Consider the following 9,082-nt stretch of genomic DNA (forward strand, 5'->3'; position numbering starts at 1 on the left):
CCCCCCATCTGCCGTTTAACGATGATGGAAGCTGCTGTCAGTGCGCGGCGACAGTAATAAACACTCTTCTTAATAACACAGGGTGTACCTCTTATTAAAATGAATGGACTCCCACAGTGCAGCCTGGGGCTGCACGGCTGGCAGCCAGCCGGGGATGGCAGCCCTCAACTGGAGCAGTTTATCTGCTGTAATTACTGGCAGGACAACACAGTGGGGGCTTCTGGGGGCAGGCTGGGAGTGGGTCCAGGCCTAGACTCAGCTTAGAGTTACAATCACACACTTGGAGATACCCCACACAGACCTCACCCAAGAGCCCACCTTTCCACGTCCTGCGGTATAAAGACACACCTATCCAGAGTCACATGCATACACCTGGAGTTGACACAGGAATGCTCTGATGGGATCTGTGTGCCTGACGTGGTAAAAGGCAGCAAGAGGGACTGCCATGTTCTCAGGGGTGGCCTGATACCTCAGGGATGGGTGAGAAATGCGCGCTGTGCTTAGTCGCTCAGTCGTGCACAAGTCTTTGCAACCCCACGGACTGCAGCCCTGGCAGGCTCCTCTGTCCATGGGGAGTCTCCAGGCAAGAATACTGGAATGGGTGGCCATGCCCTCCTCCAGGGTGAGAAATAGGGCTCTGCAAATAAATAAAGCTCAGGGAGCACCCACAGAACTTCAAGGGGTACGGGAACCAGGTGGTAAGCTGCTTGGCAATGCTCAGGATCAGAGAGATCTACAGAGAACTCCGGGCCTATGGCATCACAGTAACATGGGCATGTGCTCTTATGGCACCACGGGAGGCACTTAACAGAATTAGAATTGACCATTTTAAGATTTGTTACTTAAGAGTGCTAAAGGAATGTGTGACTGGATGAGTGAGTGAATTAGTGAAGTAACCACAAGTTCTGCAGGGAATGTGATGAGCGTGAGGACTTTTCTGGGCACGCGTACACAGACACACATGTGAACACACCCTCAGGCACAGACACACACACAGAGGCACACACAGACACATACACATGTAGATGGACACACACACATGGGAACATACAGTCACACATGCACACACCTGCACAGACACATACACGTTCACAACTTGTATCTGACACACCCCTTTTTCTGGCTCAAGCAGTGCTAGAAACACCAGTCAGTGCTAGAAACACACACACTGTCAGCTCAGGCACGTGACCTCAGACCCACTATGAGAGACTCTGCTTTTTAAGATATTTTCCTTTTGAGAAGTGAGAGAAAGGTGTTTTGTGAAGACACAAGAGAAGGTGAGACAAAGGGACTCGGGGACCCACAGCATTCCTTCCTTGCAGCCCCCAGTTCAGCCCAGCCTGCCCGTGATGCAACTGAGGCCCCATCAAGCAGAGGCCTCGCCCTGCCTTCCACTGAGCCGTGTTGCCCTGTTTTTACAGGGACCTAGACGCCTCTCCAGGACTCTCCACAAGAAGGGGTCTTCCCACAAGGTGAGTGAGTGATTGTGTGCGTGAAAGTCACTCAGTCATGTCCAACTGTATGGTTCATGGAATCTTCCAGGCCAGAATACTGGAGTGGGTAGCCTTTCCCTTCTCCAGGGGATCTTCCCAACCCAGGGATCGAACCCAGGTCTCCTGCATCACAGGTGGATTCTTTGCCAGCTGAGCCGTAAGGGAAGCCTCCCACAAGGTAGTGGTTTCCAACTCCATTCCTCCCCGGGCTTTGCAGGGGTTCTACTGGAGGAGGCAGTGGGGAAACTGAGAGAGAGAGAGATGGAGGGACAGAGTGAGGCAGGAAAGGCACTTGTCTATAGGTGGGTGTGCGTGCTCGAGGAGGGCCAGAATTTCTACTCCCCAGGAGGAGCAAATCTCCTTTTCCATCCTAGTATGAGGCTACACAAAAGAATTTGCCCAAAGGGCTCCATTCTTTACAAATATACAGAAATTGAAAACCACCAAACTAGCCTGGGAACAACTGTATCTTGCTTATCTCAGTCCAAGCTGGACCTCAGAAGCCATGGAGATGAAGCTTTAACCCATGAGATGCTGATAAAATCAGTCATTTCTGGCTTCTACCAAGCATTTCCTCTGGGCCAGGCCTGGCTGTGCACTTTAGAGAGGCCATCTCATCTAATTCCCACATCAACCCTGTCATCATCTCCACTTTATAAAGGAACAAGTAGATAGGAAGTAACAGTAGCAGGATTCACTCCCAGGCTGCCTGGTCCCAGAACTCAGGTTCTCTATCAGTGTACAGCACTGCCTTTGGAGGTAGCAAGCATGTGAACTTGACCTCAGGAACCGACACTGCAACCCTCAGCATTTTCCAGCTTCTTGGAAGCTATTCCTCACAAATGAGATGCTAGGTGGGAGGCAGCCTCTCACACTAGCCTCCTACAGGTGATGGTGGCTGCAGTAGGGGAGCTGGTTTTACACCTTATAGCCATGGGAGTGCACTGCTTTTAAATTTGGACGACTAGTTTGTATCTCGGAGAAGGCAATGGCACCCCATTCCAGTACTCTTGCCTGGAAAATCCCATGGGCAGAAGAGCCTGGTAGGCTGCAGTCCATGGGGTCGCTAAGAGTCAGACACGACTGAGAGACTTCACTTTCACTTTTCACTTTCATGCATTGGAGAAGGAAATGGCAACCCACTCCAGTGTTCTTGCCTGGAGAATCCCAGGGACAGGGGAGCCTGGTGGGCTGCCGTCTATGGGGTTGCATGGAGTCGGACATGACTGAAGCGACGCAGCAGCAGCAGCTTGTATCTGGCCAACTCCAGCTTCCAAGAATAACTACTAAACCTGGACTTAAAAACACAATACATACAATCATGGGTGACCCTTGGGAACATTAGACCAAGTGAAATAAACCAGTCACAAACAGACAACACTGCAGCATCTTTTCTGATCACAACTGTGTGAAACTAGAAATCGATGATAAGGAGGAAACTAGAAAAGCCACACACATGTGGAGATTAAACAGCATGCTAGTGAATGACTAATGGGTTACCATTTCCTTCTCCAGGGGATCATTCCGACTCAGGGATTGAACCTGGCTCTCCCTCTTTGCAGGCAGATTCTTTACTGACTAAGGTACAAGGGAAGCCCTTAATGGGTCAATAAAGAAATTAAAAAATACCTTGAGGCAAATGAAAACAGAAATACAACCTACCAAAACTTAATGGAATGCAGTTATAAGAGGAAAGTTAATAGAAATAAAAATGCTTACTTGAAACAAGAAAAATCTCAAACAACCTAACTTTATACAAGGAACTAGAAAAAGAACAAATGAAGCCCAAAATTAGTAGAGTAAATAAACAAGATCAGAGCAGAAATGGAAAAGAATAAAGAGGAAAAACATAAGATCAATAAAACTAAGAGCTGTTTCTTTAAAAAGTTCAATAAAATTGACAAAACTTTAGACTCACTCAGAAAAAAAGAGAAAGGACTCAAAACCAGAAATGAAAGAGGTAACATTACAATTGTTACCTCAGACATAGATGATCTGCAAGCAATTTTATGCCAACAGATTGGATGACCTAGAAGAAATGGATACATTCTTAGAAACATAAAGCCTTCCAAGACTGAATCAAGAAATAGGAAATCTGAATAAACAAACTACTGGCATGAAGATTGACTCAGTAATCAAAATCCTCCCAATAAACAGAAGTCCAGAACCAGGCAGCTTTGTGCTGAATTCCATCAAAGAGTCGAGAAGAATTAATGCCAATCCTTGTCAAACTCTTCCAAAAGATAGAACAAGAAGGGACACTTACCAATCATTTTATGAGGCCAGCATTATCCAGACGCAGAAACCAGAAAAGAACACCACAAGAAAAGAAAGTCACAGGCCAACATCCTTGATGAGTAGGCTTCCCAGGTGACTCAATGAAAAAAATCCACCTGCCAATGCAAGAGACACAAATTTGATCCCTGGGTTGGGAAGATCCCCTGGAGAAGGAAATGGCAACCAACTTCAGTATTCTTGCCCAGAGAATCCCATGGACAGAGGAGCCTGGCAGGCTGCAGTCCCTGGGGTCACAAAAGAGTCAGTCATGACTTAGCAACTAAACAACAGTCCCTGATGAATAAAGATGGAAAAATTCTCAATAAAATATTAGCAAACCTAATTGAACAATATATTAAAAGGATCATACACCTCAATCAAATGACATTTATTCCAGGAATACAAAGTCAGTCCAACATATATACACACATTATTAATATTATTATGAATATTATTCAGCCATAAGAAGAATGAAATGTAAACATTTTCAACAACAGGATGGACCCTGAATGGCATTATGATAAGGAAAGTGAGTCAGACAAAGACAATACACTCTCAATTATATGTGGAATCCAAAAGAAAAAACCAAGCTCATAGATGCAGAGAACAGACTGGTGGTTGTCAGAGGTAGGGGAGCATGAAAGGGGCAAAAGGAGTCAAAATGTACAAACTTCCAGTTAGAAAACAAGTCGTGGAGAGGTTAATATACAGCCGAGCGACTATAGTTAATAATACTGTATTATACATTTGCAAGTTGCAAAGAGAGTAAATCTTAAAATATCTCAGCACAAGAAGAAAATCTGTAACTACGTATGATATGGAAATTAACTAAACTTGATTGTCGTGATCATTTCACAGCACATACAAATATTAAATCATTATGCTGTGTATCTGAAACTAATATAAAATTGTATGTCAATTATACCTCAGTAAAGAAAAAAAAGAAAGTGGTTAAAATGGTTAAGATGCGTATTTTCCCACAAATACAAATGGAATGAAGGGTTTGGAAGAGCTAGGCCAGCAGGAAGTGTCCTCGGAAAGGGCTGCAGGGGATCTAGGTGTCAAGCCTTCAGCATCTGTCTCTGGTCCTCCTGCTGCTACTGCTGTTGCTGCTGCTAAGTCGCCTCAGTCGTGTCTGACTCTGTGCGACCCCAGAGACGGCAGCCCACCAGGCTCCCCCATCCTTGGGATTCTCCAGGCAAGAACACTGGAGTGGGGTGCCATTTCCTTCTCCAGTGCATAAAAGTGAAAAGTCAAAGTGAAGTTGCTCAGTTGTGTCCGACTCCTAGCGACTCCATGGCTGCAGCCTACCAGGCTCCTCCATCCATGGGATTTTCCAGGCAAGAGTACTGGAGTGGGGTGCCATTGCCTTCTCCAGGTCCTCCTGCTACCGCCACTCATCTTGAGCCTTCCCACACTTCCCAGATGATGAACAGGCCAGTCTTCAGCTGAGGGTGGCCCTGCAGCAACCTCTCCAAAATTAACCCCTTTCTCCCCTTCTCCTCCTCCTCGTTTCCCTTCTCCCCCTCCCCATGGTTTGCCCTCCTGACCTGAGCCACAGCTACAAACAGCTGGGATACTCCTCTGGTTCCTCTGGTTCCATGTTTCCACTGTGCTTAACTTGGCTCCAACTATGGGAACCACAGTGAAAGAGGAGAGTGAAAAATGTGGCTTAAAACTCAACATCCAGAAAACTAAGATCATGGCATCAGGTCCCATCACTTCATGGCAATAGATGGGGAAACAATGGAAACAGTGAGAGGTTTTATTTTGGGGGGCTCCCAAATCACTGCAGATGGTGACTGCAGCCATGAAATTAAAAGACGCTTGCTCCTTGGAAGAAAAGCTATGACCAACCTAGACAGCATATTAAAAAGCAGAGACATTACTTTACCAACAAAGGTCCATCCAGTCAAAGCTATGGTTTTTCCAGTGGTCGTGTATGGATGGGAGAAGGCAATGGCAACCCACTCCAAAACTCTTGCCTGGCAAATCCCATGGACGGAGGAGCCTGGTAGGCTGCAGTCCATGGGGTTGAAAAGAGTTGGACATGACTGAACGACTTCATTTTCACTCATGCGTTGGAGAAGGAAAAGGCAATCCACTCCAGTAGTCTTGCCTGGAGAATCCCAAGGATGAGGGAGCCTGGTGGGCTGCCGTCTATGGGGTCACACAGAGTCGGACACGACTGAAGCGACTTAGCAGCAGCAGCATGTATGGATGTGAGAGTTGGACTATAAAGAAAGCTGAGCACCAAAGAATTGACGCTTTTGAACTGTGGTGTTGGAGAAGACTTTTGATGGTCCCTGAGACTGCAAGGAGACCCAACCGGTTAATCTTAAAGAAAATCAGGATTTCCATAAATATTCATTGGATGGACCGATGCTGAAGCTGAAACTCCAATACTTTGGTCACATGATGGGAAGAATTGACTTACTGGAAAATACCGTGATGCTAGGAAAGATTGAAGGCAGGAGGAGAAGGGGATGACAGAGGATGAGATGGTTGGATGGCATCACTGACTTAATGGACAAAAGTTTGGGTAAATTCTGGGAGTTGGTGATGGACAGGGAGGCCTGGTGTGTTGCAGTCCGTGGGGTCACAAAGAGTCAGACACAACTGAGCAACTGAACTGAACTGAACTGATGGGAACCACCAAGTTAAAGCAGAGCCAGTTCAAAACTGCATTTACCACCACAGTTCAGGTGGTTCTAGGACCAGCTTTTGATAGTGGGTGAGGAAGAGGCAGGGTCCAGAATTTAATGATCATAAAATGACATGCCTTTGGTGCACACCATGTGAAAAGGGTTTCACAATCATTGTTTCCTTTCATGTTCACAACAAAGCTGGTGGTAGTGTGAGCCCGTTTTACAGGTGAGGAAACTGAAGCTCTGAGTGTTTACACAAATTGCCCAAGGTCCCAAGCTTTTAGTCACTGAGCCATGCTGCTTCTGGTGGAATCCAGACACCTCTTCCCCTCCCGTGAGGAAAGAGGACGGCAAGTGCCTTCTCTTGGGATGAAGGATAGGGACTGTAATGACTTCCGTCATGCCTTTGGGCAGCTGTGATGACAGGAGTGAGAAATGGCTGGGCAACACCCACTGTCGAGGCCTCCAGTGACTAAGCTCATCAGACTCTGGGTCTAAAGATGTCTAATGAACAGGCTGGCTGCTGGGCCACCCGTGGTGGGGCCCTGCAGGTGAGGCATTCAATAAATCCCACTTTGGGCCCCTCCAAAATTTGTGTCCAGGTGTCTTCAAGGGAAACCTTAAATGGAACAGGAAGTTGTGAAGAAGGACGTGGCGCAGAAGGGGCAGTCTCACCTGATTTGCATTGGCAGTGATGACATCACCATTGGAGTGATGACATCACCATTGGCAGTGATGACATCACCATTGGCGTGATGACATCACCATCGGCAGTGATGACATCACCATTGGAGTGATGACATCACTACTGGCAGTGATGACAATAATAACCAAAGCACCACTGTTTGCGCACCCACCACGAACCAGGCACTTGCTCTGATCGTCTGCATCCTTGTTACTAAAATCACCTGGAAGCTAATTACAAATAAAGGCACTCAGGCCCTACCCCAGCCTTGCTGAGTCAGAATCTCCATTTTTCACAAGGTCCTCAGGTGATTCACGGGCACTGCCTCACACCTTGTCTTATTCAGTCCTTAGTGCCATGTTCCCAAGAAATTATGTTTTTTCTGTTCAGATTTTACAGATGAGGAAACTGAAGCCCAGGGGGGTGGATTTCATTGTCCAGGGACAAGAGGAGGAAAGAGTTGGAATCTGACCCTGTGGACAATGTGGCTTCAAACCTAAGAAAGAGGCGATGGGAAGTTTATGAGCTGTTCTCTCATTTTGGGCTTTTGATTCTTGTCTTTTAATCAGGCTGCCCCCCAGAAGGACACTGGAGGCTCCCTGCAAGCAGGAAGAGTTACTCAAGGGCTACTCTGGACCTCAGCCTTGCCCCTTCCTCCTGCACCCCAAGTGGGGCTTCCCTGAATTTGGACACAGCAGCCCCTTGAGGGAGGCGCTTGGGAGGGCAGTGCTCAGAGGGAAACAAGGATGATCTCTCACCTGCTGCTCCAGCTTGGTCCTCCTAACACTCACAGGCAGCCAAAGGGGGCCAACTTAGGGCCTGCCGGGTTAGCCCACCTCCCGGCGAGCCAGAGACATTCTCTCCCCTGCCCAGGAATGTGGTGCCCACTCCCTCCTTCAGGAAGCCCACGAAGCCACGTGGCATACGCCAGCAGCATCTTGGCCCGTGGGGCTGTGGCCCACGCCGCGTCTCATTCCAAACTCCTCAATCTCTCCCATTAGCTGAGATTGCAGGTTCAGAGCACAAACATCGCTGCCTGTCACTGCAGCCGCACCTCCTCGCCAGCTGGGAATGGTCTCGTCTCCTTCAATCCATCACAGAGGGTTTCTATTGCTCTCCCTCTGTGAGCCCTCCCCCCAGCGCCTGGCCCAGGGGAGTTGCTGCGCTGCCAGGTGGGAGGAGAGAGGCGGCAGGAAGCCCAGGGCAGGGACCTCTCAGGCCCTGAGCCCGGTAGTACCTGGAGAACCCAGCCCAGACTAGCAAGCAGACTTGCTTCAGACCCAGAGGAAGCAAATGAGGAGGTGGCGGGAACAGAAGGGTTAGTTGCTCAGTCATGTCTGACTCTGCAACCCCACGGACTGTACCCAGCCAGGCTCCCCTGTCCATGGGGATTCTCCAGGCCAGAATACTGGAGTGGGTTGCCATGCCTTCCTTCAGGGGACCTTCCTGATCCAGGGATCAAACCTGAGTCTCCTGCACTGCAGGCAGACTCTTTACCATCTGAGCCACCAGTGAAGCCCCCAGCAGGAGCAGAGGCCTTCCCTAACACTCCCCAGGTGTGGGATGTACACTTGCTGCCCCCGGAGATGAAGTCACTGTTTTTAGAATTGCGAATCTGGGGGCCTTATCCCTGGGCTTTCTGATTCCGGGTATCTGGGGCAGAGCCTGAGAATCTGCATTTTTTAACAGAGCTGCTCCGTGTGATTCTGAGGCCATAGGTCCCTGGATCCCAATGTTGAGCAACTTGGCTGATGGAGCCTCTTATCAGTAGGTTAGGCCGGATGGTGCTGTCGTAACAAACAACCCCCACACCCTCAGGAGCTTAATACAATAACGATTCATTTCTTGCATCTCCATGCCCAAAGCTAGTTGGCTGGAGGTTCCTTTCACTGAGGTTATTCAGAAACCCAGCTGAGGAAACTCATCTAGACCAGATTTCTGTGATTGTGGTGAGGAGCACAGCTGGGGGGGTTGAGCCG

General features: G+C 48.3%; 1 long non-coding RNA gene across 1 annotated transcript; it reads left to right on the forward strand.

Annotated features, from left to right (window-relative positions):
* Nucleotides 1-7,086: 7,086 nt before the first annotated feature.
* LOC123328285 lies at nt 7,087-8,091 on the forward strand. The gene is made up of 2 exons (XR_006543129.2): nt 7,087-7,410; nt 7,673-8,091. It is a non-coding gene; the product is annotated as an uncharacterized LOC123328285 (long non-coding RNA).
* The last annotated feature ends 991 nt before the right edge of the window (nt 8,092-9,082 follow it).

The sequence above is a fragment of the Bubalus bubalis genome, chromosome 11, assembly GCF_019923935.1.
Source record: "Bubalus bubalis isolate 160015118507 breed Murrah chromosome 11, NDDB_SH_1, whole genome shotgun sequence".
NCBI classification, from domain to species: Eukaryota; Metazoa; Chordata; class Mammalia; order Artiodactyla; family Bovidae; genus Bubalus; species Bubalus bubalis.